Source organism: Lagopus muta, chromosome 6 (genome assembly GCF_023343835.1).
Source record: "Lagopus muta isolate bLagMut1 chromosome 6, bLagMut1 primary, whole genome shotgun sequence".
NCBI classification, from domain to species: Eukaryota; Metazoa; Chordata; class Aves; order Galliformes; family Phasianidae; genus Lagopus; species Lagopus muta.
In genome coordinates this window covers 11385418-11407949 of record NC_064438.1, presented here as the reverse complement: position 1 = coordinate 11407949, position 22532 = coordinate 11385418, and the positions used below count along the sequence as shown (strand labels likewise).

General features: G+C 36.7%; 1 protein-coding gene across 8 annotated transcripts in view; it reads left to right on the top strand.

Annotated features, from left to right (window-relative positions):
* SOX6 (SRY-box transcription factor 6) overlaps positions 1-22532 on the top strand; it is a 371963-nt gene that overhangs the window by 46235 nt on the left and 303196 nt on the right. For all 8 annotated transcript variants that reach the window (XM_048947792.1, XM_048947789.1, XM_048947795.1 and 5 more), the window contains exon 2: positions 10437-10507. The gene's annotated coding sequence lies outside the window, so the exon portion shown is untranslated. The remainder of the gene's footprint in view (positions 1-10436; positions 10508-22532) is intronic.

Sequence of the window (22532 nt, the reverse complement as noted above, 5' to 3'; positions counted from 1 at the left end):
AGCTTGTTGAAATACATCTTTTATAAGGCACAGTTAGATAATGAGGCCAAGGATAGCCATCACCTAACATCATGCACGTTTAGTGACTTCTGCAGGATCGAACTAGTACGACTGTGGGAAGTTCAGTTCATTAGTTCACATAACCACAATAGAGATTTTTTCTTTTTCTGTGAAATTTGAGTTTCATAAAATGTGAGAAGCCTGCTTCATATGCTGTCCTATAGCAGTGAACAAAACTAAAAGCACCTAGTAGGTCATGTTTTCAGACCCTCTTTCTGTGTCTGCGGGAACCAGGCTTTAAAGGTTGTTGGGACTTGCTGCTGAGCACAGCTGCTTCTCCAGGTAGGGAGAGGTCTCGAGGAGAGCATCATACATGATTGATGGGAGACACTCTTGTTGGCGTTGGGCCACTTTGTACATTTTTTTATATAATTATCTCCTAATTTTTGTACATGCTCTTAAGCAATTTATGATTACTTCATCTTAAAAATCAGAGTCAGCATGCTTACAGAGAGGATTTGTCTGAGACAGTAATGTAATTTTTTGTGCTTATGACCTTTTAAATATTTTAACACTATCTTTACTCATTGTTTGCAAAGATCTACGCAACCTAGGCTGGGATTCTGCTGCTCCTGATCTCTTTTGAAGAAGAGACTTGGTATTAATGTGTTGCTTAACTGCATAAATGGCTGCAGTAGAGGCTGTCAGTATTAGAAGCGTGTATTACTTGATCTCTATCTGAGATCCTGAAATTTTGAGCTGAATTTTGTACAAAGTTTGGTCTCTTTAAAGAGGAAAATACAATTCAGCTGTAGTATTCTTAATTATTTACTTCCTTCCAAGGTCCTTGAAAATTGTCTGCAGGAGCTGAATAGGTATCTAGCACATTCTTCTGCTGTGTAGTAATAGTCACGTTTGACCTTACAATGAATTATCTTTTCTTGCTTTCCCCCAGAATTTTCTCCTCATACACAAATAGTTAACTGTACATTAACTATTTGTTAGTTAATACCAAAGAATGTATATGCTAGAAAAAGAGGGCAAGAGATATTTGTAGTTCAAAGAAGCAAAGTATGCCAAGTTAAAGCATAATGGAAAAATCAGAGAATTTTACACAGAAAAAAGCCCAAACAAACGAAACCCTACATTCTTTCTAGTTGCCTGGGAGTAGTTACAACTTGTGCTCTGATAATTTCTGAGGGATGCTGCTGTAATGTTCATCCTGGTGTTTGTTAAAAAGAAAACGGAGAAACAACACCCTAAAAGTCCACAGCAATAGCAGCTTCATTTTGCACTGAAACACTTCCTGAAGAACTTTCTTTCGAAGGAAGTGCAAGTTATTCCCTGTATTTTTTCTTACCTCCTTTATTTCCTCTTGTTTGATTAAACCATTGATAAGATTTTACAATGGGACGTCAGGTTGATGAGTTAATTTGGTGAAACTTTTAGCCTTCCTCTCCAAAGTTATGCCAATTTTGTGCATGTGTGTCAGTGTGTTTTCCCCCCAGATCAGTATCCCATGTACATTTCTGAAATATCTTATGCAAAGCACCTAGTAGCCACCCCCTCTAGCCATCAGCTTTTCATTGCTGCTGTCAGCATCATGCTGAGGACAGGTGCAGATAGCCTGAGGCTTATGGATATGGAGCAATACTACTAAGTGCCTGCAGAAGTGATTCTATATAACTAACTAAATAGGCTAAGAAATTATTGCCTAAATAATTTTCAGCATGTGAAAAACAAAACTCATCGCCCAATCTTGACTTTACATTTTTCATTTAGGACAGTTGGTCCTGAATAGTAGGGCACCTCTGGTCCCAGCATTAACAGTTTGCTAATGTGTGATCTATATACACGTTGTAAAAAAAGAAACAGGCTACAAACGTGAAACTGATCTTTCTGAACTGACAGAAGGCAATGCTTTAGCATTTTAGCCTGCTTCACTGTTAGTATCCTTGATGTAAACCGGAGCTAGGAATGAGTGTGTTCTTTATTCCATGGGCCATACTGCCTGCAGAGATTTTCATCTATGGGGAATGTATATCAGTTCTGGTTTGAAGATATCTTGCAGAGGTGAATACTGGAAGAAAAAAAAAAAAACAAAAACCAGAAATAAAAATCTTTGTAAGCAACAAGAACATAAGTATTTTTGAAAGAGATGCTGTAAGTGAAATTCAGTAGCAAATAAAGCTTCTCCAAAGCTTGAATTTTTATAAACTGAGAACTCTGAAGGCAAATTTCTGTTTCATAGTGTATTCTTTCCCTACTCAAACATTACTGTGATTATTTTTTTTTTAAACTGATGAAATAGTCCTTTCAGAGACAGTGATGGAAAGACGAGTTTTTATTTTGAGGGTTTGGTGAGGCAAGCTTGCTCAGACTTTTACATGTGATTTCTTTTTCTGGCTGGTGAGAATTATTTGCATTTGGGACTGATTATTGTAAATAATCACAGGTGTAATGGTGTCTTGGGCAGAGCGCAAAGCCATTTCTTCACTGGCGGTACGCTGTGGTGCATACTTGGGGAACTGCTTTCTAACTGAGCATATGTATGTAAGCTGGAATTCTAACTGACCCAACAAATCCTTGGAGAAATTAGTGTTATTCTCCTAAAGTGAAATTGAAATGAGAGCACGTGGACCTCCTTTTCCTCTTGTTACAGTGTCAGGAGAAATGAATTTCAAAAATCAGAGCTGAGAGGGGAAGTTTGTATTTGAGGTCTTTTAAATTAAAAAAAAAACCAACAAACTTAGGCTATAGCTATTATGTTTCAACATTTCAGAAAAAGCAACAGCAAAAAACAAGCTATGCAGTAAAGAGTTCTTGTCTTTTGAGGAATTCAGGGAAGAACACCTGAAGGCAAGCATTCTTAAGGCCTTCTAATTGAAAAAAAACACATGAACTGATGTGCAGCTGAATGAGTACTTGGCTGCATGGCTCACAACCTGATTATTTTATATCTGCTGAATGTAAGGATACATCAGTATGCTTTTCTTTTTTTAATAAAAACTACCATTCTGGGTGTTTTTAATTTTTATAATTTTTTTGTTGTTTAAGCATTCTTCCATTGTGACAAGTTGAATCTCCAATTTTTGTGGGGATTTTCAAGTCTGTGCGCTGTGCAGTATATTTATATTGGAATTTTAGATGAGGTAATGCATACCCATGCATTATTTCTGATATCACTGAAATATCAGATGGACATTTCAGCTATCTTACTCTTTGTAGCTCTTGGAAAGAATGGTAAAGCTGGGCTTTTCCAACTAGCATTTTCATACCCCCATAGAAACCCCCAAAGATCTTTTTGCCTGAGGCCTTCTGCTTCCTGTTTGAGAGCTTTCTTGTTACAGCTACAAGTTTTCTTATGCATGTGTAGGTATTATACTATTCAAAATTATTTTGGATTTTGCATCTGGTAAATTTTGCAGCAAGTACAATTTCGGAGCTGTTTAAGTTGAGGCCCACTGAAGGAACGTGCTGAAGATGCATCTTAAATCCTTTTCATATTATCTGCATCAGCTTCAGAATTTAGGCAGTACTGGACAATAAACCAAAGCCTCCAAGTTATTTAACTAGAATTCTTGATGCTTTTTCTGACAAGGAAACTTTGTCACTGAATTTGTTTTTACTTTTCTTTCAAAAGAGACCATTTATTTGCTAAGAGGAATTCAGTAATAGTAGAGATGAATATATAAAAAGTTGTGAAAAAATGAATATCTATCTGTAAATATAGTTAGTTACTTCGAATTTGAGGCAAATCAATGAGATTCCATTCTGTTGTGTAATTCAATTTCAATTTAGTCAAATCCAGAGCTCATGGAATTCACTGAAGAGATTGAACTGCGTGCTAAATTACAGGTTAGAATAGTATTGCATTCTATCTATACTGTCCTTTTCTGTAAGGCAGCTGAGCTGTAAGAATGTATTTTAAAGAAAGTAAGCCAGTTCTTCAGTGAACTTACTTTAAACAATGTCCTGAATGTGCAGTAGTAGGAAACCTGACATATGGTACATTGTCAAAAGACAAAAGGAGCCAAAACCTGCTAACAGTTAATTGTTAATTTTAATTCCATTTTTTTTTCAAGAAAAAATATGTCAACATGCTATGTGTTGTTTTCTTATATAACATGGTTTTACATAATGATAATGTTATGTAATAAGCAAAAACACTGTTGTTATTTTGTGTTAAAGTTGTATCCAGAGAACTCATTTGGGATTGTATTACAGTAGTGCCCTGAGGCCCTGTTACAGTGGCAAGTCCCTGTATGCACATAGGAAGGGATTAAAAAGCTACCATTCCAAACAGTGAAAGTACCTTTAAGGCACTGAGAGAGAAGGGAGTGAAAATTTGTTAAATGTTACATTGCAGCTCAATGCCAGAACTGCAGCCGTGGCCCTTCTGTCTTTGATTTCAATGACTGTGTGGCAAATGTAAGCCTCTGAAGGGTGATCCTGGGTGCCATCTTACAGGCACATCCTCTGCACAACGCTGCTTCCAAGTTCAGATTGCATTTGCTGTGAAACTCTGGATTTGATATACCTTCTAATAGTACCGTGCACTGAAAGAGGTCCTGGTATTGGGATCACAAGCTGTATTTCTCCGGGCTTGTAACGCTGTAACTCTCAGTCTGGGCTTAATTTCCCTGGCATTCTCTTCAGCGTATGGATCTATACAGAAGCATAACTGCTTTGAAAGCTTTCTCTGTTTTCTTTAATTCAATCACATTGATTAGGAATGACCCAACATGTGGCTATTAAAAAAAAGCATGTAGCTCACAAACATTTCCAAAGTGTCATAGCTCCTTCATGTGAGTGGCAGTGAGCTGGTGCTGCACTTACAGCGTACCATGGGCTATCATGGAGGTTTTTTGCTATCTCTAACCCATGAGTTATAGGCAGAGTTCCTCCTCTTCCTTCAGCCTTCCAGGTAGCATAGTGTATGTCTTGTGGCTTTTATCTACTTGAAAGTGTTTGGTATAAAGCTTATCAGATCTGAAATGCTAGTCTTCTTCCTAGCATATGAAAGAATAAATACATATATAACTATTTCATTTTCAAGTTGGATTAGATATTTTTGGTCTTTTCAAGTGGACATAGGTCACTTTGAAAGTAATGAGTCTTATTTATTACCATGGGAACTACAACAAAGAGCACAATAGCACTATTTAGTAGAGCAAACTCCCTGCTACAGAACTCCATTTTTCAACAGTCACCATTAGCTATACATTCTCACCAGCAATGAGCAATACCCTGCATGCCATGCTTATGAAAATCAGTGCCAGTGGAGATGATCCACTGTAGTTCTTGTAACTGCTGAAATGCACCGCCCACTACCTCAGTGTGCTCACATCCTCTTTTTGGTCTCCAGAAAGCATTGATGAATGTCAGTGGGTGCCATTTTTTCCGCATGGAGGAATTCAGAGACACACCTTTGCTTCATCTGCATTTCCGTGTCAGATGCCATTTTGCCAGATTGCTCTTGTGCTGCTATCTGTCACATGCCAGCACCATGTAGTGCAATATTGTTGGGAAGGTCTAACCTCTGCTGCTGTACCACCAACATCCACCTCTGACATTGTGAGCTAACATAATAAATTAGGAAGCATTACTTTTGGAGCAACTCTCATAATTTTAGTGGCAGGTATGGTAATGCATTTAAATTAGTCATTGAGCAGGAACAGTGCATTTTTTTAGTCCTTTTTGGTCTTAGCCCAATGCTATCCTATGATCCAGATGTTTATTTTTCATTCTATATTTCATTCACTATAGGCTCAGGTCCTATAGTGATTGAATACTTCATGGATATGCAGGGATGCAGCCTTCACAAGCTGCCTGTTGAATACATAATGCACGTTTTTCAAATACGTATTCCTTTACAGAAGGGATTGTTAAAAGTGCTTGTAGCCGGTTATTTAATACAGTACTGCAAGATCATGTGTCACTACTGAGCGATATCCTTTTGGGAGAGACAATGGGACAACTGTGTTGTGAACCACGCCGTGGGCTTTGGCAGAAATGGTGATGCTTCTGGGGTTCCTTTTTTAAGAGGCTGTTTACAGAAGCACCATCTATTGTATGCGTATGTCAACATGCTTTTTGTAGACAGATGTGAGGTTGCTCTAAACTGGAATTCATGTAGTTTACGTAAGTGCTAACCATAGCTAAACTGGATTAGAGTGGGTTTTGTGGCCAGACATCTCGTAGTGTGGGCAGAGTGAGCTCACATCTCCCTGCAAAGCAACTGTGGAGTTGCAATCCTATTTTAGGTGTGTTTTGTTAGCCTGATTTCTGTAATAATGACGTAACAGCTTCTGATATGTAGAAGGGCAGAGCGCTGCTCTTACAAGAGGAAGAAATACTGGTTCCTTTTTATGAATGAGGAGGTAGGAATCACAAAGGATGTCCCTTGCTGAAGGTTGTGAAGAAAATCTGTAGCAAAAAAGTGGCTGAGGCCAGAGTTCTGAGTTCAGAGCTCAGTCCCGACCAATGTTTATCTCATGCACCATGTTCTTACTGTTACCTCACAGTGATGCAACGTTTCAAAAAGACCAGTGTCCTAACAGATAATATGCTCTGATTCCTCCTTCGCTAGATCACTTGGCTGGGATCTCAATTGCAGAATACACAAATCCAAATGAGGATAATTGCTGAGAGTATTATAAAATGTAAAGTGATTTTTTTTTTGTGGGGTGGCGATAATGAATGTAACAAGAGAGAGTGAACAATTTAAGAAGAGAGCAAGGGCAGTAAAATACAATCCTAGGCCACTGAGAAGAAGTGACAAAAGAGGACAGCAACAGGATTTGTCTCATTTCTGTAGCAAGTCTCATCTATAGCGGTTACTTTATTTTCTTTCCTATCTCAAAAAGATTGTGTATGAAGAGTTTTCTGTGTGCAGGTAAATCAGCCTTCAGTGAATAGTCTTGAAACTGTGCCCTTTACCTCAATTAAGTGAAATTTGTAGAATTCCAACTCAAAAGGTTTCATCATAATCAACCTTCTGCCCCTTCATTTTTGTGATTGTAGCTATGAGCCTACAGATCATTAATGTTGTTTTAATTGTGAAATTTTGCACATTTGGTGTGTGAAATTGTGATGATTCAGGCCCTAAATGTATAACTTCATTTCCGTATTGTTCTTTATTCTCATTTCACATCATGCTATCATTCTGAAAACAGTTTTTTAACAGCTGTTGAATGGTACGTATTTTAGTCCCAGAAGCCCACAATGATAGGCCACATTCTCAAATGATATAACACGATGCCATGCTTTTCACTAAATAACTGCTTCCATTTTTTACTTGCAGGCTCCCTTTGTGCTCACTTTTGTGCACAGAAAATACAGGCTACCTGTAGAGGCTGTATCTTAGAAGAATCAAAATACGTTAATGAAAGATTTTATAGAATTAGGATGGTGGGCCAGAAGTAGTGAAATATCAAGAAAACTGAAATCTCTCGGAATCATTAGAGCTGACAGTGTTTAGGAAGAAAGAGAACTATTTTATAATTGACTTTATAAGCAAATAAATTCCACTATTTATGGAATTTTTCTTGGTTTGTAGCAGTTAAAGCATACTGACGTTCTTAATCTGTTTTAAGTCCAGGATTCTCTTGGTCTCAATATGTATTTGCAAGATGAACAAAAAGCACCTGAAATCCAGACATAATGTGCTCTTACAGCTTTGCTTCTCCCCTTTTCTGTGAGATAAAGATGCAAAAAGCTTTCCAAACGAGCATCTAAAATAGCTGCAGGTACTGAGAATGTTCTGAGAGCGTTCTGACTGCAAAGTGCCTGGCTGAATTTTCTGATGGGACTTGTACCAACTGAATCAACAGAATACTTTAAAAAAACCCACATTGTTCTTGTATATTTTTCTGCAGAAATTGTTCACCTGTGTGGTCACTTTGAGTTCAACTTGAGACATTAAAAGTGACAGCAAAAACAGATTAAGCCAATAGAACATGGACTAGATTTCTGAAAAGGCTAGGTCTTTCTTCTTAACAACAGTGGATGCTGGCCTCTCAAAAGCTTTAAAAAAACATAATGCAAGTCTTTTATCAATCGCAGGGACTGCACACTGTTAGTCATCCACATACGTAGATTGCATAGGGTACAGCTAATGGAAATTTTGTATTAAACATCATGATGTTAGTGTTTGATGGAAAGAGGGCTTTTTACATGGAGCTCAAAAAGGGAGATCTAAAATAAGAGAACAATGCAAGGCTCATTATGGAATATTAGAACCATAGATATAGAAGAAGAGAGGAAAAAAATGCAACTTATTCATTTAATTATGTCTGAAGATTTTTTGGTGTGTTGTTTATTGAGCCAGAAATGTAAAATGAGTCAAAGTAGTGAAAACAGGTGTCATTTTCCTTCTTCTAAACACCAGGTACCTCTTACTTGAATTTTCAATATAAATGTTTCTGATCAATTAGTATTTATGTAATTTTACTGATATTCTGGTTGTGTTTGCAGAATACTGCTATCACAGAACCCTTACTTGATTTCTTTTGAATGCCCTGCACATAATGCACTATATTATTATAATTACCAAGGAAATGTGGCTGAAGAAAAAGTAATTTTTGATAGTGTTTATGATGTACTAAACAACAGTCCTCCTCATGTTATTCTATTTTGAGAAGACTGGGCTTTTTGGGGCTGGGTTTTTGTTTTATTCCACACTACTGGCTGTATATTAAGTAAGTTCCCAGTTCCAAGGTGTTATCTGAAGAAAATACCCTAATTTGCTCATGGTCACTGAACCCTGTTCTGTGTGTCTTACTCACGTTGTTGCCCTAAGAACCAAGGCCATATGTCTTATTCTGCAAGACTTTTTTTTTTTCCCAAATGAAACTTTTTCCTGGTAGGTTAACAGAATGCTAGAGCTAAATTTCAAATTTTGTATATTTAACCTTTCCCCCTAATTGCTTGTACAGAATAGAGATTTGGTGCTTTGTTCCTAAATTCTCTGCATGAGGTGGTGTGCATTAAAGTGTATTTATACTCTTTCAGATTAATTAACTGTGACCTTATGAACCACTGTCCTTGTTTAATTGGTGGCTCCAAAGCACACTAATGGCATAAATCAGCTGATAATGAGATTCAGACTTGCTTTTAAAATATATAATAACACAGCATTGATACAGCAAATGAGATTTGTTGACTTTCTGTTGGTATTACAGGAGAGAAGACACAATTAAATGTGTACTTTCGGGATGGGGGAAGGCTAGGTTGGAATGAATAATATGCACTTCAGGGTGGGTGTACAAAATAAGGAGGATATTCTACATCAAGATAAGTTTGGTATTTTCGCCTTGTCTCTAGGCAATGTGCAGTACTGGCTGGTGTACTTCAGGATACAGAAATGTTGTGGGAAGGTGTTTCTTAAAGATTACCGGAGGCTAATAAATGTGATGATTTCATCTTAAATATAGTTACATGTTTTTAAACTAAGCTTACACCCACTGTTTTATGAACTGTAAATTAATCAGATAGCTTCTGGAGAACAAAAAGGTTTTGACCTAAACTAGTTGCCCAGGATCCATTACTATTTTCAGTTTAATGTTACCCATATCCATCCTCACATTTTGGAAAGAAAACAAGGGCTCTGCAACAAAGTTTCTTTGTTTTCCTAAGAACTAAAAATGTGCTGTATGTAGACCAAACAATAAAAATAAACTACTGAACTACCTTCTAATGCATGGGGGTTCTGGAGAGAGGAAACCATGGATATTTAGAGGCATAAAGTGAGTCATTGTGCTAGTTAAAGAATTTTATAAGGCGAGCTCTGTGGGTTTGAGTTGCATCTGCTACCTTTCCAGCTAGAACTGAGAGGTACGCAGGAAAAAGAATGTTGGATTTAATCATGCCTTATAGTGAACACATTGTACTTAGATTAAGCTTCTGACTGGGATCTAGACCATACCAGAACAAAATTGTCAGACTGTCTTTCTGTCCAAATTTTGCCCCAGACAGGTTCCTGTGAAAGATGCCCAAACAGTAATATTTTAAACCATTCAAGCTGCAAAATGCTACTAACAAAATACTTTTAAAATGTAATGAGTGTTCTGTAACATGCTAAAGAAAACAGCAGCAACAACAACAACAAAAAACAGCAATCCAAAGAAAGCCTCAAAACTATTTCTCTTATTAAAAGATAACCATGCTTGCGTTTATGACAGTTTCTATAAGCTGCAATGGACTGGGTTGCTATGGCATGAGGTGTAGAACAATGAAATAATTGTTTCTCTTGGTATTGGCTTCCTGGAAACAGATTCTGTGTAAATTACTTGGCTGAAATAGTCACAACAGTATTGTGTGCTGCTTTATTTAGTACATAGTTAAAAATCATAATTATTCAATAATAAAAAAAGGTAACATCGATTCTGAGCTTTCTTTTGTTTTAACTCCCTCCCCCCCTTTTATATTTTCAGGACAGTTTCATGAATTCAAAAGCAACCTACCAGTGATTTCTGGGAGCTGGGGCTGATTTTCTTGTGTATTTGTAAGTATTCATTGAATGATTTTCCTGCTGTGTGCCTCTTTCTGATACTGTCTCAGCACAACAAACGGAAACTATTTAAAACTATGTATTGTAATATCGTAGGTTTAAATTCTTCTTTTATTAAGAAATGCATTTTACTACTTACAAACGTTCTGTAGTTTGTTTTTGCTACCAACTTAAGCAACTTATTCACGAGGGCTACAGATACTTGATTTAACAATATATATTCACATTATTTCAGGCTTCATTTCATCTCTTTTTATAATACTCATGAGAGTATAACACATCAGTTACAATTGTTGCTAACCATATCAGTGCGTCTTGCTGTTGTGATGCAAATTGTTTCTGGAAGTGAACTGAGGCTTCGATTCAAGACTGACAGGACTTTTAGAGGAAAAGTTACATGGGTTAATGGAGGAAATACTAGAACAACTGGTATCTGTTGAATTGGGAATGTATTTATATTTAAACTGGAGAAAGCTGACCTTTATGGTTGCAGCAAAATGACCGAGAGTGTAGTCATTTAGGCCATGGCCCAAGAATATGGTTAAGCATATGCCCAAGTTCAAATAAAGTAAATAGGACTAGATCTCTGCATAAATGCTTTGAGAAAGGGAAAGTTAGAGGAGAGGATATGAGAGTAAGACACTTATTTATGCAATGAATAGAAAGCTTTCAGAATTGCTGTTTTGGATAGTCTTCAGCTTTAGTCAAGTATAATAAGGAGAATCTAATGGGACTTAGACTTGTCATGATATAAATTATTGCAATACCTCTTGTATGATGTAGTATAAATGAAACCAATCTATGCAGCCTGTTCTCTTAAGTCGCAAATATAGTTTATGAATAAATATTTATTCAATCATTTGTGGAAAAAAGATGTTCACAGAACTACATTCATCAGGGAAAAATATGGCTGTTTCTCCTCTCAATATGGAAATGCGTTCAATTTGTACTGAACCCTTCCTCTTTACAAATGTTTATTTTCATATGTGGCCTCACTATTATATTTGTAGTTTCCTTCATTTATAGGTCAGTAGACATCTGCATCTTTTCAATGAACATTGTCAGTCATATTTAAAGAAAAAAAATTGTTATAAAAATAATTTTTTTAAAGTACAACCTTTGAAAAAAAGTTTTGAGCTGGCAGTGTAAAGTTATGGGGTGATTACTAAATAGACAGCAAGGAATTTTATGCAACTTTTCCTGGCTTTGCTACTATGTGGTTTTTCAAGCAATCACTTAGGCTTTCCCATGCCTCATTTTTTTCTGATCTATGAATGGAAACAGTAATATATTAGTGAATACAAACAATACCTATTTGTACTTCAGTAAGCAGCATGCTTTCTAGTCAAAGCAATGGAATAAATACTGTAGTAGATTCACGATGAACATGTTTGTACTTAACAGGCTAGTTGGATGAGAAGGTGTAAGTATTGTTTAATTTATGCTCATGCAGTAGTGTGAACTTAAAAAGTGCTTTAGTAATTGTATTATAGTATTATAAAATACACTTGGAGTTGGAAAAGACCTGACAAGGATCATTAAGTCCAACTCCTAGCCCCACACCTGACCACCCCAAATCCAAACCCTATGTCTGAGCATTGTCCAATGCTCCTTAAACTCTGGCAGCGTGGCACCAGGACCACTCTCCTGAGGAGCCTGTTCCAGTGCCTGAACATCCTCTGGTGTAGAATCTTTTCCTAACACTTAGCCTGCCCCTCCCCTGACACAGCTCCATGCCATTCCCTCAGATCCTCTTGCTTTCACAGAGAGCAGAGCTCCTTGTGAGGAGCTGTAGGCTGCCATGAGGCCTCTCCTCAGCCTACTATGCTCTGGACTGAGCAGACCAATGGGCCTCAGCCACTCCTCATATTTCTTGCCCTCCTTCAGCATCTTTGTTGCCCTTCTTTGGACATGCTCTAATAGTTTTGTATGGACTCCTGATCTGAATCTTGCCTTTACAACAATGCTCTCTGGTGAGAACTAGAAAAAAAAAAAAAAAAGACATGAAATGCACTTTTGAAACAATGTTTGTGTTTAGATCAGCCAAATAAGTAGCTGAACTGTATTGAGCAGTGTGGACTATAATCAAAGAACTGTACATTGCCTTTTGGAGAAGAAATTTTAGTACAGGGCCTAGTATTCTTACCAAAGAAGCCAAGTAAATAACTCTACAAAAGAACTATTAAATGAACTGCAGTCTTGTCTTTTGTAGGTATTTTCTGCAAATTTGGAAGTTCAGTCTGAACAAATTTAGTCAAATTTAGAGTTCAGTCACATTGACAGCTAATACTGCTGCTGACTGATTGCATTCTTCAATTAAAGGACTTGCTTTGATGTTTAGCACTGTATATTTGGGAACATACACAAATCCTACATTCATATAAGCTGAAAATAAAATGTAGGATGTACAACTGAATGATACAGCTCAGTGTCTCCTCACGTGCTGACAGCAGGATTGAAGTATATGTCCTATATGAATACAAGTTTAGATCTTAAATCATTTCCATTGTACCTGTCTTAACTTGAAAACGTTCTTTAAGTTTCAGTTCAGCAGATATAGATTCTTAGTATTCAGCAAGAGTAATATGTACAGTGTCATAAATTTTCACTGTGCTCTATACACGGATAGGACAGGCTGTTACCTCAAGGATCTTTCAGTTTAAAAGCTTTATTTCTGCAAATACTTATTCATGTGAGTTGACTGTGGAAGCTGATGAGAACTGGATCAGGACATGAGATTGAACAAAAACCGCCCTAAGCAGATAATACTGTATAAGATGGAGTCTTTGGGGGTTGGTGTGGAAGACAAAATGTTTGTATGTACAAATAGTTCTGAGAAGATTCAATTCAGTGCAGCACTTAAAAATGATAGGAGAAGTGTACAACTTAAAAATGTTGTCCTATAGTGCTCAGGCATATTTTTGCAGCGTTTGTTTGATCCGTACTCCAGATAGAAGGACTTTAGATCAATGCTAGGAAGGATTAATCTTTAAAACAATCTGGTTTGAATATGGGAATACAACAAGATCAGCAAAATAGTGCTATAGGTCTATACCACAGCTATTTCAACTAGGAGCTATAATAACTTTTTCCTCAAATTTTTGAAAGTTTTGTCATAAATGCATTCTGCTGTAACATGTAATTACTTGGATCATCCAGTTCAGACAACTTTTTTTTTTTCTTTGTCATATTTGGCTACTTTTGTTCAGGAGAAAACAGGATTGATGATTCATACAAAAGTAACTTTCATGGAAAATTTGACATTTGTGCTTTTGTGTTATGCCCACAGAGTAATTGTCCTAACTAAAGGTTACTTTTTTTTCCAGAATGTGGTCTTGACATGGTTTAATTTATTTAACTGTTCTCAAGTAGGTTTGTCTAGTAGGAAACTGCAATGGTTATTTAAAGTTGCAGAAGGTAAAATAAATGCCCTCCAATAGCATTCATGTAAAATGAATTTTACTTGTACATCAGCAATTATACATACTTATTATTACCACTTCATTTTTTTTGCAAACATTTTATTGTGATGTGAGTGCAAAGTGAAAACACTGACACAGGGGGAGAAAGAATCTGATGTGAATTGTGGTAAAGCCAATGAAACCAACTCCAGTGCCTTGCTAGAATAGCTCTTCAATGAAAAGCAGAAGCAATTTTTTTGAAAGGTTTCACATCAAAAATATAAATGTGAAGGGGACACACACATAATCATACATCACAACATAGAATGAACTGGTAAAGTGAGAAGGTAAACTGTATCAGTTCTAACACTTCAATCAGCATATTGTCAGAGTACTTTCTGCTTCAAACTCATTCTTCCTCAGTTTGATTGTGAAGGCAACTTTTATACTTAGTTTGATTTGGAGTGTTTTATTTAAAATGTAGAGACTGTTTGTTTACACCTGACCAATTAGACCCATTTAGAAAGCAAAGGGGTGCCTTACTGGAAGCTCTGTTTGGTGCAGCATCCATGACTTTTCAACATTTTTGTGCTGGAAGTATCAGAGGTCATTTTCCTCTTCTACCTACTGTCCTGCTAACATTTTGTGACATGCCAATGTAAAATGATGTGGCTGCACTGTGATCTAGCCCCTCAGCAATCTGAAGCTCTGTTTTCTTGGGATTATTTTACAAGTGGTGAAAAGAAACTGATGTAGTAGAAAATTGACTTGGGTTTTATGCAGTGCTTAAACTACAGTAGTACATAATTTTTCTCATAAGAAAAAACGTTCTTGTGTACTTATAGTAGATGTATTTCAGAGAGATTCAGTTGTGTAGAAACAAAACGGAAGGGAGAAGGACATTTCTTTAAACTTGAGAAATGCCTGGAGTGCAGATGTCTGTGTACATTCGCTAGAGTGGGCACAATGAAAGAATACACTTACTGTATGTCCAGTGCTGTGCAGTTGTACCTGAAGAGAGGAGTGTGTAGGAAAAAAGACTGGAGAGAGAAAGGTGGCTGGAACATTCCTCTGGTGAGAACATGAGAGAAATCCAAGCAAAATTAACATTTTTAAATTTTTTTTTTTTTTTTGTCTGTATCCAAGTGTCTCGTGCCCCTCCTCTCCTACCTCTGCCTCTTGCTGGGATGTCTGATGGACTCCTCTGTGTGAATTTTTCTAAAGCTGTGTGGTTGTGGAAGGTCATCTAGGGACTTCTGGTTCTCCTAGTAGGCCTTTCTATTGCACGATGCTGGCACTGAAGCATGTTCCTATCTGAGTCTCCATTTACCTTCAGAGTGCAGCAGATGTTATTTTGGCTGCTTCTTTATTTGCTGTACAGACTGTTTCTTGGTAAATAAATAGATATACAGTGTGCTCATGCTGTGGAAGCTGTAGGTATTGTACTCATTTTAGCCAGATTTTCCCTACAATAAGCAAATAGTGCACCTAGAAGACTTCCAAGATTTTGATTTTTAACATAGCTTCTTCAGTATTTTTATTAATGAAGAATGAAATATATGACACAAGAGATAATATAAAAATAACAATTTGCATCAATATTAACCCAAAGGGCTCATCATATTGTTGTGCCACCCGAGTATTTTGAACTAGTCAAATAAGGACACCACAGAGGGGTGAGAACCATCCAGAAGGCTCCTGATGTGTACTGCATAAAGATGGAGATGTGTATGTAGCTTTGATGAAGTTTAACCATTTAGTGGAGGCGCTGCTAGAAATGCTCATTCAAAGGATTATCGTGCTCTGAACACAAGGACTTCCTTGCTCCACTGCTGCTCCATAAGTATGCTGCTCTAAATCTATCTGCTGTCTAAAAAAATCTTCTGCAAATTCAGTAAGCAAAAAATGGAAATCCTCAATCAAATATTTCTTTTTCTGCAAGAATGAAATATGCAGTTCAGGTTGTACAAAGTGCTTGAGAGAGGTATCTGTTAGGAAATATTTATGCTAGGAAGCTGAAATAAGAACGTGGAAGCTAAGTATTTGTACAAGTCCATACTTGGACAGAATCCTGCAGGTTTTCTGTAGTGATAGGCATTTGAAGAATAGTTTTGGAAGAAACGGTTGTTCATTGCAAAACCAAAGTTGTAGGTCTCTTAGCAGCTAGATCTTAGGAAAGCTGTAAAGAAAACTTTCTTCAGCCACACTGTACATTACTATGCAAATGATGTGAAGGACTTCTTATTCAGTGGTATGCATAGAGAATACCAACAGTTGATATGAGCATTAACTTTTTGAATCGCATTAGTTAAAAGGGTGAGGGTTGTAAAATGCCTACAGACAGCTTCATTTTCTCCGTCTCCCTAATGCACATATACCAATGTCTGTTTGATTCATTTATTGACATAAAACAGAATTGCTTAGAACTAACCACTCATTCATCATAATCAGAGTTACAGGAGGATGTGGGGTAAGAGGTTAACTGCTTGCTAGATGTATCAAGATCTTTGCTATGTACCAAAGCCTGACTCAATAGAAATTTGATAATGGGCTGTTGAAGGTAAAACATAAGTGTTAATAGCTAAATAGAAAAATTGATAAAGACTACACTGTAAAATACATTTCTAAAGTTAATTAAAAAGAGCTGATCAATTAAAAAGAGCTGATCAAAGTGAAGCCCCCTTTAAAATGTTACTTTAAAATAATAAAGACAAGATTGAGCACAAAAGCCAATTTTAAAAATGAGCGCATATATTTTTTTAATTCATTTTACATGAAAAGATTTTGCTTCTTGACTGCACTTTAATTGACAATGAAAATATAAATAACGTGGAAAACTTTGTTTTTACTTTTAGAAGTTTAAGTTTGTGCACAGTGAGGAAGAATTAATGCTTAGGGTATCTGTGTTAACAAGACATTTAACAAAATCAATTTGAACTAACTGGGAGCAGCTTGCTGTTCTTAATATGTGTAAAGGATTCAGTACTGTGCATCATAAAATATTCAAAGACTACGCTTAGTTGTGTAAATACCATATTATCTTTATGGGTTTATTAGAGATTACTGCATAATCTGAAAGTTGGTCTGAAGGATGCTCCCTGCAGGAGCCAAGAAACCCCAGGGAGTAATTAATCTAATTCCCAATGCTAAAACAAAGAAGGTTGTGTGCGTGTTTGAAGTGTCACCTCTCCTGCTTTCCCCAGTGAAACGCTCACAAAATGTAAGACTTCATTCAAACTTCTTATTTTTAATACAAAAGCAAAAGTTTGTTCAAGAAAAAGAGATGACTTCCACGTGGATATTGGCAGGAGTGGAGGTTTGACTGAAAGACATGGGCCTGCAGATGAGCTGAATTACTGTAGGGCACCAGAAGGAAGACAAATGCCTAGCTAATCAACTGGCGGTGTATTTGGAATCCTTACTGCTGTATTATCTGTTCTTTCTGAAATGTTTTAGTATCCAATATATAGAACTCTTTTTGTTGTTTGAAAACTGCCTGGTTGCTGGGGAAGCCTGTCATTTGTTTCCCTGGTAACACTGAACTACAGCTAGATTTGTTGGAAGTGGTCAGAGTAAGGTGCAAGCATTTGCAACCCAAATGCTTAGTACGATGAAAGTAAAAAAATCATTCCCTCCCAGATCATTTTTTGGAGGGGAAAACCATCTAAAACTTCAGTGGTGCTCGTACAGCAGGCACAAGGGATCAGAGATCTTGTTAACTTCAGAGTGTGTGGTGACAATCCTTGATCCTACTTCAGCAAAAGTTTATGAACATTGCGTCAGGCTCATGATTAGTCAATTCATCAGTGGAAAGTAGGCAGCCCTTTACATTTCAGAGACAAAGAAAAATGTTTCAAAATGCACCTGGTGTATCAAACTGTTCTTTGAAGTTCACTGAACTCATTCTTATTTCTCCTGCATTTGAGATATTATTTAGCATCGAACAAACTATCTTAATAGAATATGAACTATTGATTTACTGAAGGATAATTTTCTGTTTTAGTTTTATGTCTGGGGTTTGTTTGTACTATTGAAATTTTATTTCATTGTTCCATTTTTACCAAGTGATTACAGTTTGTATAAAATCCTGTAGCAAAAATAAGAAGCTGAAATTATTCTAAGATGCAATGTTCTGTACTTGTCAGCAGCAGGTTTCATGTTACTCTGCTGCTTCTTAACCCAATACTCTTAAAGTGTGGTTAGAAAGTTTTAATTTTATGGAACATTTCCTTCTCCAAATCACGATCCAGCTTTTAATGTAAATTTTTGAAGTCGTTTCCCCTACAACTGTAGGGGAAACTCCCCCAGCCCATATCCACCTAACAACAGTTATATATAAGAGCTTATTTATCCTATATTGCCTGGGCAAGTTTTTATCATTGTGAGATTACTGGCTTTTTTTCATAGCTTATATATTAAGGTGATGTCCCACACGAGCATATAGTCCTTATGCATCCTTACTAGGTTCATTAAAGCCTGACAGTGTATCTTTACTTGTCAGAAGCAGAAACAGGTTAGAATGGAGTCCTTTGCCTGGCGATTTGTTTGATAAGAATAGAAGCATGTATTTCCCTCTGAAATACAAATACTAGGTACTGGTTGCTGCCCGCTCCAGGATTCTGGCCCAGTATGAGACACTAACAGATTCTTAAAACTCCAGATTGTGAAATATGCTCAAGACTGCTCGTGTATATTCTGTTACGCTTTTGCTGCATCAAAAGAACTGCAGGACTTGTGTAATCTCACTCCAGATTCCTAGATTTGTACATTTGTACAAATTTGTACATGTGCATCCTCTTCACCAGCCGATTTACTTGAATAATTATACAGTTATTGAAACGAACTATAATAATTAGTTCTTTTCCGGTCAATTCTTTTAAGTTGAATGTATACATTCTTATTGTCACAGGTCACAGTATAGATTTAAGATTGTGCAACTTCCAGCAGAGAGCTACAGCAATAATCAATGTTCTGTTCTCTTAAAAACACTTAGGCAGAGTTCATGCATTTGAAGAGTGCTTTTTAAGGCTACGGCAACTTTTCTGTTTTTCAATTTTTTTCCTTACCTCTGTACAGGTTTGTTTCTGAGTGCGAATAAGCCCCTTCATTCCTCCAAAGCAGCCTTCTGTTTGAGATGGCTGCTTTTTTTATGGTTTTTTCTTCACCCACCTGCCATTAACTATTTGGTTACCACTCGAGTACTTCATCATTGAGATTCAAACCTCATTGTCCTGTAGCCATTGTTGCTTAGCAGAACACCCTTGCGTGCTTCTCACACAAACACAAACACACACAAATAAATTAATAACTGAGTGGAACTCCTCCTCTTCTATGCTCCAGAAGGAGCTGCTCCAAAAAGAAGCCATTTATAGTATCAATAAGCTGCTTCTCCAAACCATGTACAGATGTGTTATTCAACCAGTTAATATTGGGGTAGTTAAAATCACCCATTATTATTTTTCTGGCAGATTTTGCCACTTCATTAATATCTTTCAACATACTGAGTTGCTTGGCTGTTCCTTCTTTTACATGGCTTATATCATATCATGCCATCACAGCATATTCTGTAGTTTTGAGTTAATTGCCCAATTAACAGTGGTATTCATGAAGTGCTAGGAAAATTCCACAACTAATGATTTGGACAATTTCAAAATAGGTTGGTATTTCATAGTTTAAAATGTCAAACTTGCCAATAGCTGCAAGTATAAGACTGTGCAGGCTTAGAACCCAGTAGCTGAAAAAATCTGTATCACAAAAATCATAATCTAGCCCTCAGAAATATGTCTCCCAGCCCCCAGTATTTCCACGTAGGGATGTTCTGCACTACCCTAATTTCTCTGTAGGCTGGCAAGATGGGAGCAGGAAACAAAGCCTCCTTAGCATCTGTGTTTTGAGGAGATGAGGAATAAAAGCCTTCTGGCAGCATGAGTGCATCGTCAGCCACAACCTGGCTGCAGATGAGGTCTGTGGTAGCACTGGGGAAGCTGCTTTAGCAGTGGCAATGTCTGACAGGAAGTAGGAAACTGGAGATGTGTGTGGCTGGAAGTTAATAAGATTAGCTAGAGGAATTTGTACTTTTCCTTCTCATTGCCTGGATTAGGTGGGGATATTAACAATATGTAGTTAGCTTTGATGGGCCATTGTTTCCAGATGCAACTGAGAGTTGCCAATAGACTCTCTAGGCAGCGATCTGATTTTTGTTTTGTTTCACCAGCTGCCATGCAGAGATGCCAGGGGATACACTGCCTACCCTTTTCACCACTTCTCAGCACCTTCCGTGCCATTTTGGAGTTCTAGGACTGAGGTGATGCCACGACCTGGTCTACAGAATCTGGGGATGTGCTGGGTTGTAAATAATTTCATTACCATTGTCCATGAAAGAAATGATTCCTTTTTCTGCTTTGAAATTCAGATTCAGAAGCCTGGGTACAGAAGCTAAAGGATCAGAAACTTAAGGTTTATTTCTTACATTTTATTCTGTTAGAACAGTTTGAATGTCACTACTTAACCAGTCTATTGAGACTGTATTGGTGATCTAATGCAAACTGTTCAGAGGTAAATGCATATGTGGTTAAGGCCCTAATCCAGCAAGGTGCTTCAAGTACTCTGAGGAATTTCATTACAATTGACAGGAATTTGCAGGAGTTTTAAATCCTGTGAATGCTGAGAACTCAGTGGTACTGATTATATAAATATGGTTGTTGGTAGCTCTTTATTTATTTATTTTTAATTAAATAACTGAAATATAATGTTGTTTAGATCTTTCTTTTAGTTCTTGGTAGTATGCTGGATTCTTTAAAGACTATAATTTGCATTTTATAAGAAAAATATAGTGAATTGTCTTATTCCACTTGGCAACTCAGCCAACTAACATTAACGTTTTTCATCAGTATTCTGTTTAGAGTTTTCTAAACTGAACAGTATAGTGGTAACAGCTCATTTTTAGATGCTATTACAGTTCTTCCACATCTTTATAGTACTGTAGTAAAGCTGAATTTACTAGCTACCTTGAAAGTGGAGTAAGGCAGCATTAGAATCTACATTAAAGTGATTCAGCACTCTTCAGAGAAAAGCCTTCTTAACTTGAGATCAGATACAGTATGTATTTTGGATGCAGTTTTTTAAGGATTGCCAATAAACTTGAACACTACCAACGACAGCTGCTTTTTTGAAATGTTGTTCTGTCCAGCCTATTGGAATTTAGGGGAATTTGCTTTGCTTTGTAAGCACATGTGATTGACATTAGCATTCAGGGGAGCTGCACCTGCAAACGAATGGGAGGCTATATCCTAGAGACTAATTTTATGGTTTGAATTAGTAAAGATAGGAGGGATCAAATTGCATGTGCTTGTTTCTCCTTAGGAGTACGTACATATCTTCCTTCCACTTAGCTATGTACAACACTGATATATTTTTTCTACGTGTCTTTCCTCATGGCTGTTCAGATTCTTTTAAATTTGAGCACATAGAATCCCATTTTGTGAGTGTTCAGGAGTTAAGAAAACACAAACCCTTCAAAGGCTGCATAGAAGTTGACCTGCAGTAGGCCGAGCAGTTACTGCTCCTGGCTCTGTTATGGCTCTGAGCAAGTTGTTTCATCTTGGTTTCCTTACTTAATTTTTGATTAACTATTTAATGTTTTTAAACTACGCTCTTATCAGGAAAGGCAAAGTCTGGTGCCCAAAATAGGGGTTAGTGAAAGTCTCCAGGAACGGCTCTAACACTGATTCCAATAATTGCAGTTATCATTGCACTTATAAACACAATTGTAACCATTTCTTCTCGCGCTAAGTGCTGCTTAAAACTACAGAGATATGACTCCAACTCCCCTCGCAACCTTTAGAAAATGTCTTACTTCTTGTAAAGGACCCAGGTTTCTGCATATTTTATACACAATGTAAATTATATGCTTTATTTATTCATCTCATCACCATTGTTCATAATTTTGCACCAAAAACTTATTTTCAGATGAAAATATTTGTAGAAATAAGGCCTCTTTTCTCTGGCCAATCATAATTTTAGAGAATTGTGCATCTATATGGCTATGAAAAAACATTTTCAAAGTTATATTTATGTAATATTTGATCATATTTCTGCCCTGCAGAACAAATAGTGCAGTCAGTGTTCATGAAAGAAATGCCTTCAGTACTTTGAATACAGCAGCTTTATGTTATTTCCCTTAATATCTGACAGCTTTTTGAAAATATATTTTTTTCAGATCAAATACAGTAAATTAAACTGCAGACTTAAATAAGACCTGAGAATATTACCAATAAATATAGATACCAAACAGAAAAATATTAAAAAGCTGAAGCTGTCTTTTTCGAATTGTAGTGCTGATTCTGTTAAATTTTGTTTAAAAGATCTTCCTTTTACCAAGCAGTTGCACAAATTCTCCAAACTGAAGAAGAACAAATGTTAAATAGTGATTGACCATTCATTGGTAATTGAATAGCAATGTTGCAGTTATTGATCATAGCAACAAATGCAGTGTCACAAACTGAAAAGAATGGAAGAAGATTATTTTTTGCACTTAAAAAAGAAAAATAAATAGTGAAGAAAATAACTTTTAGTAACTCTGAAATAGAATAGATATAGCTGGCATAATTTAAGATCCA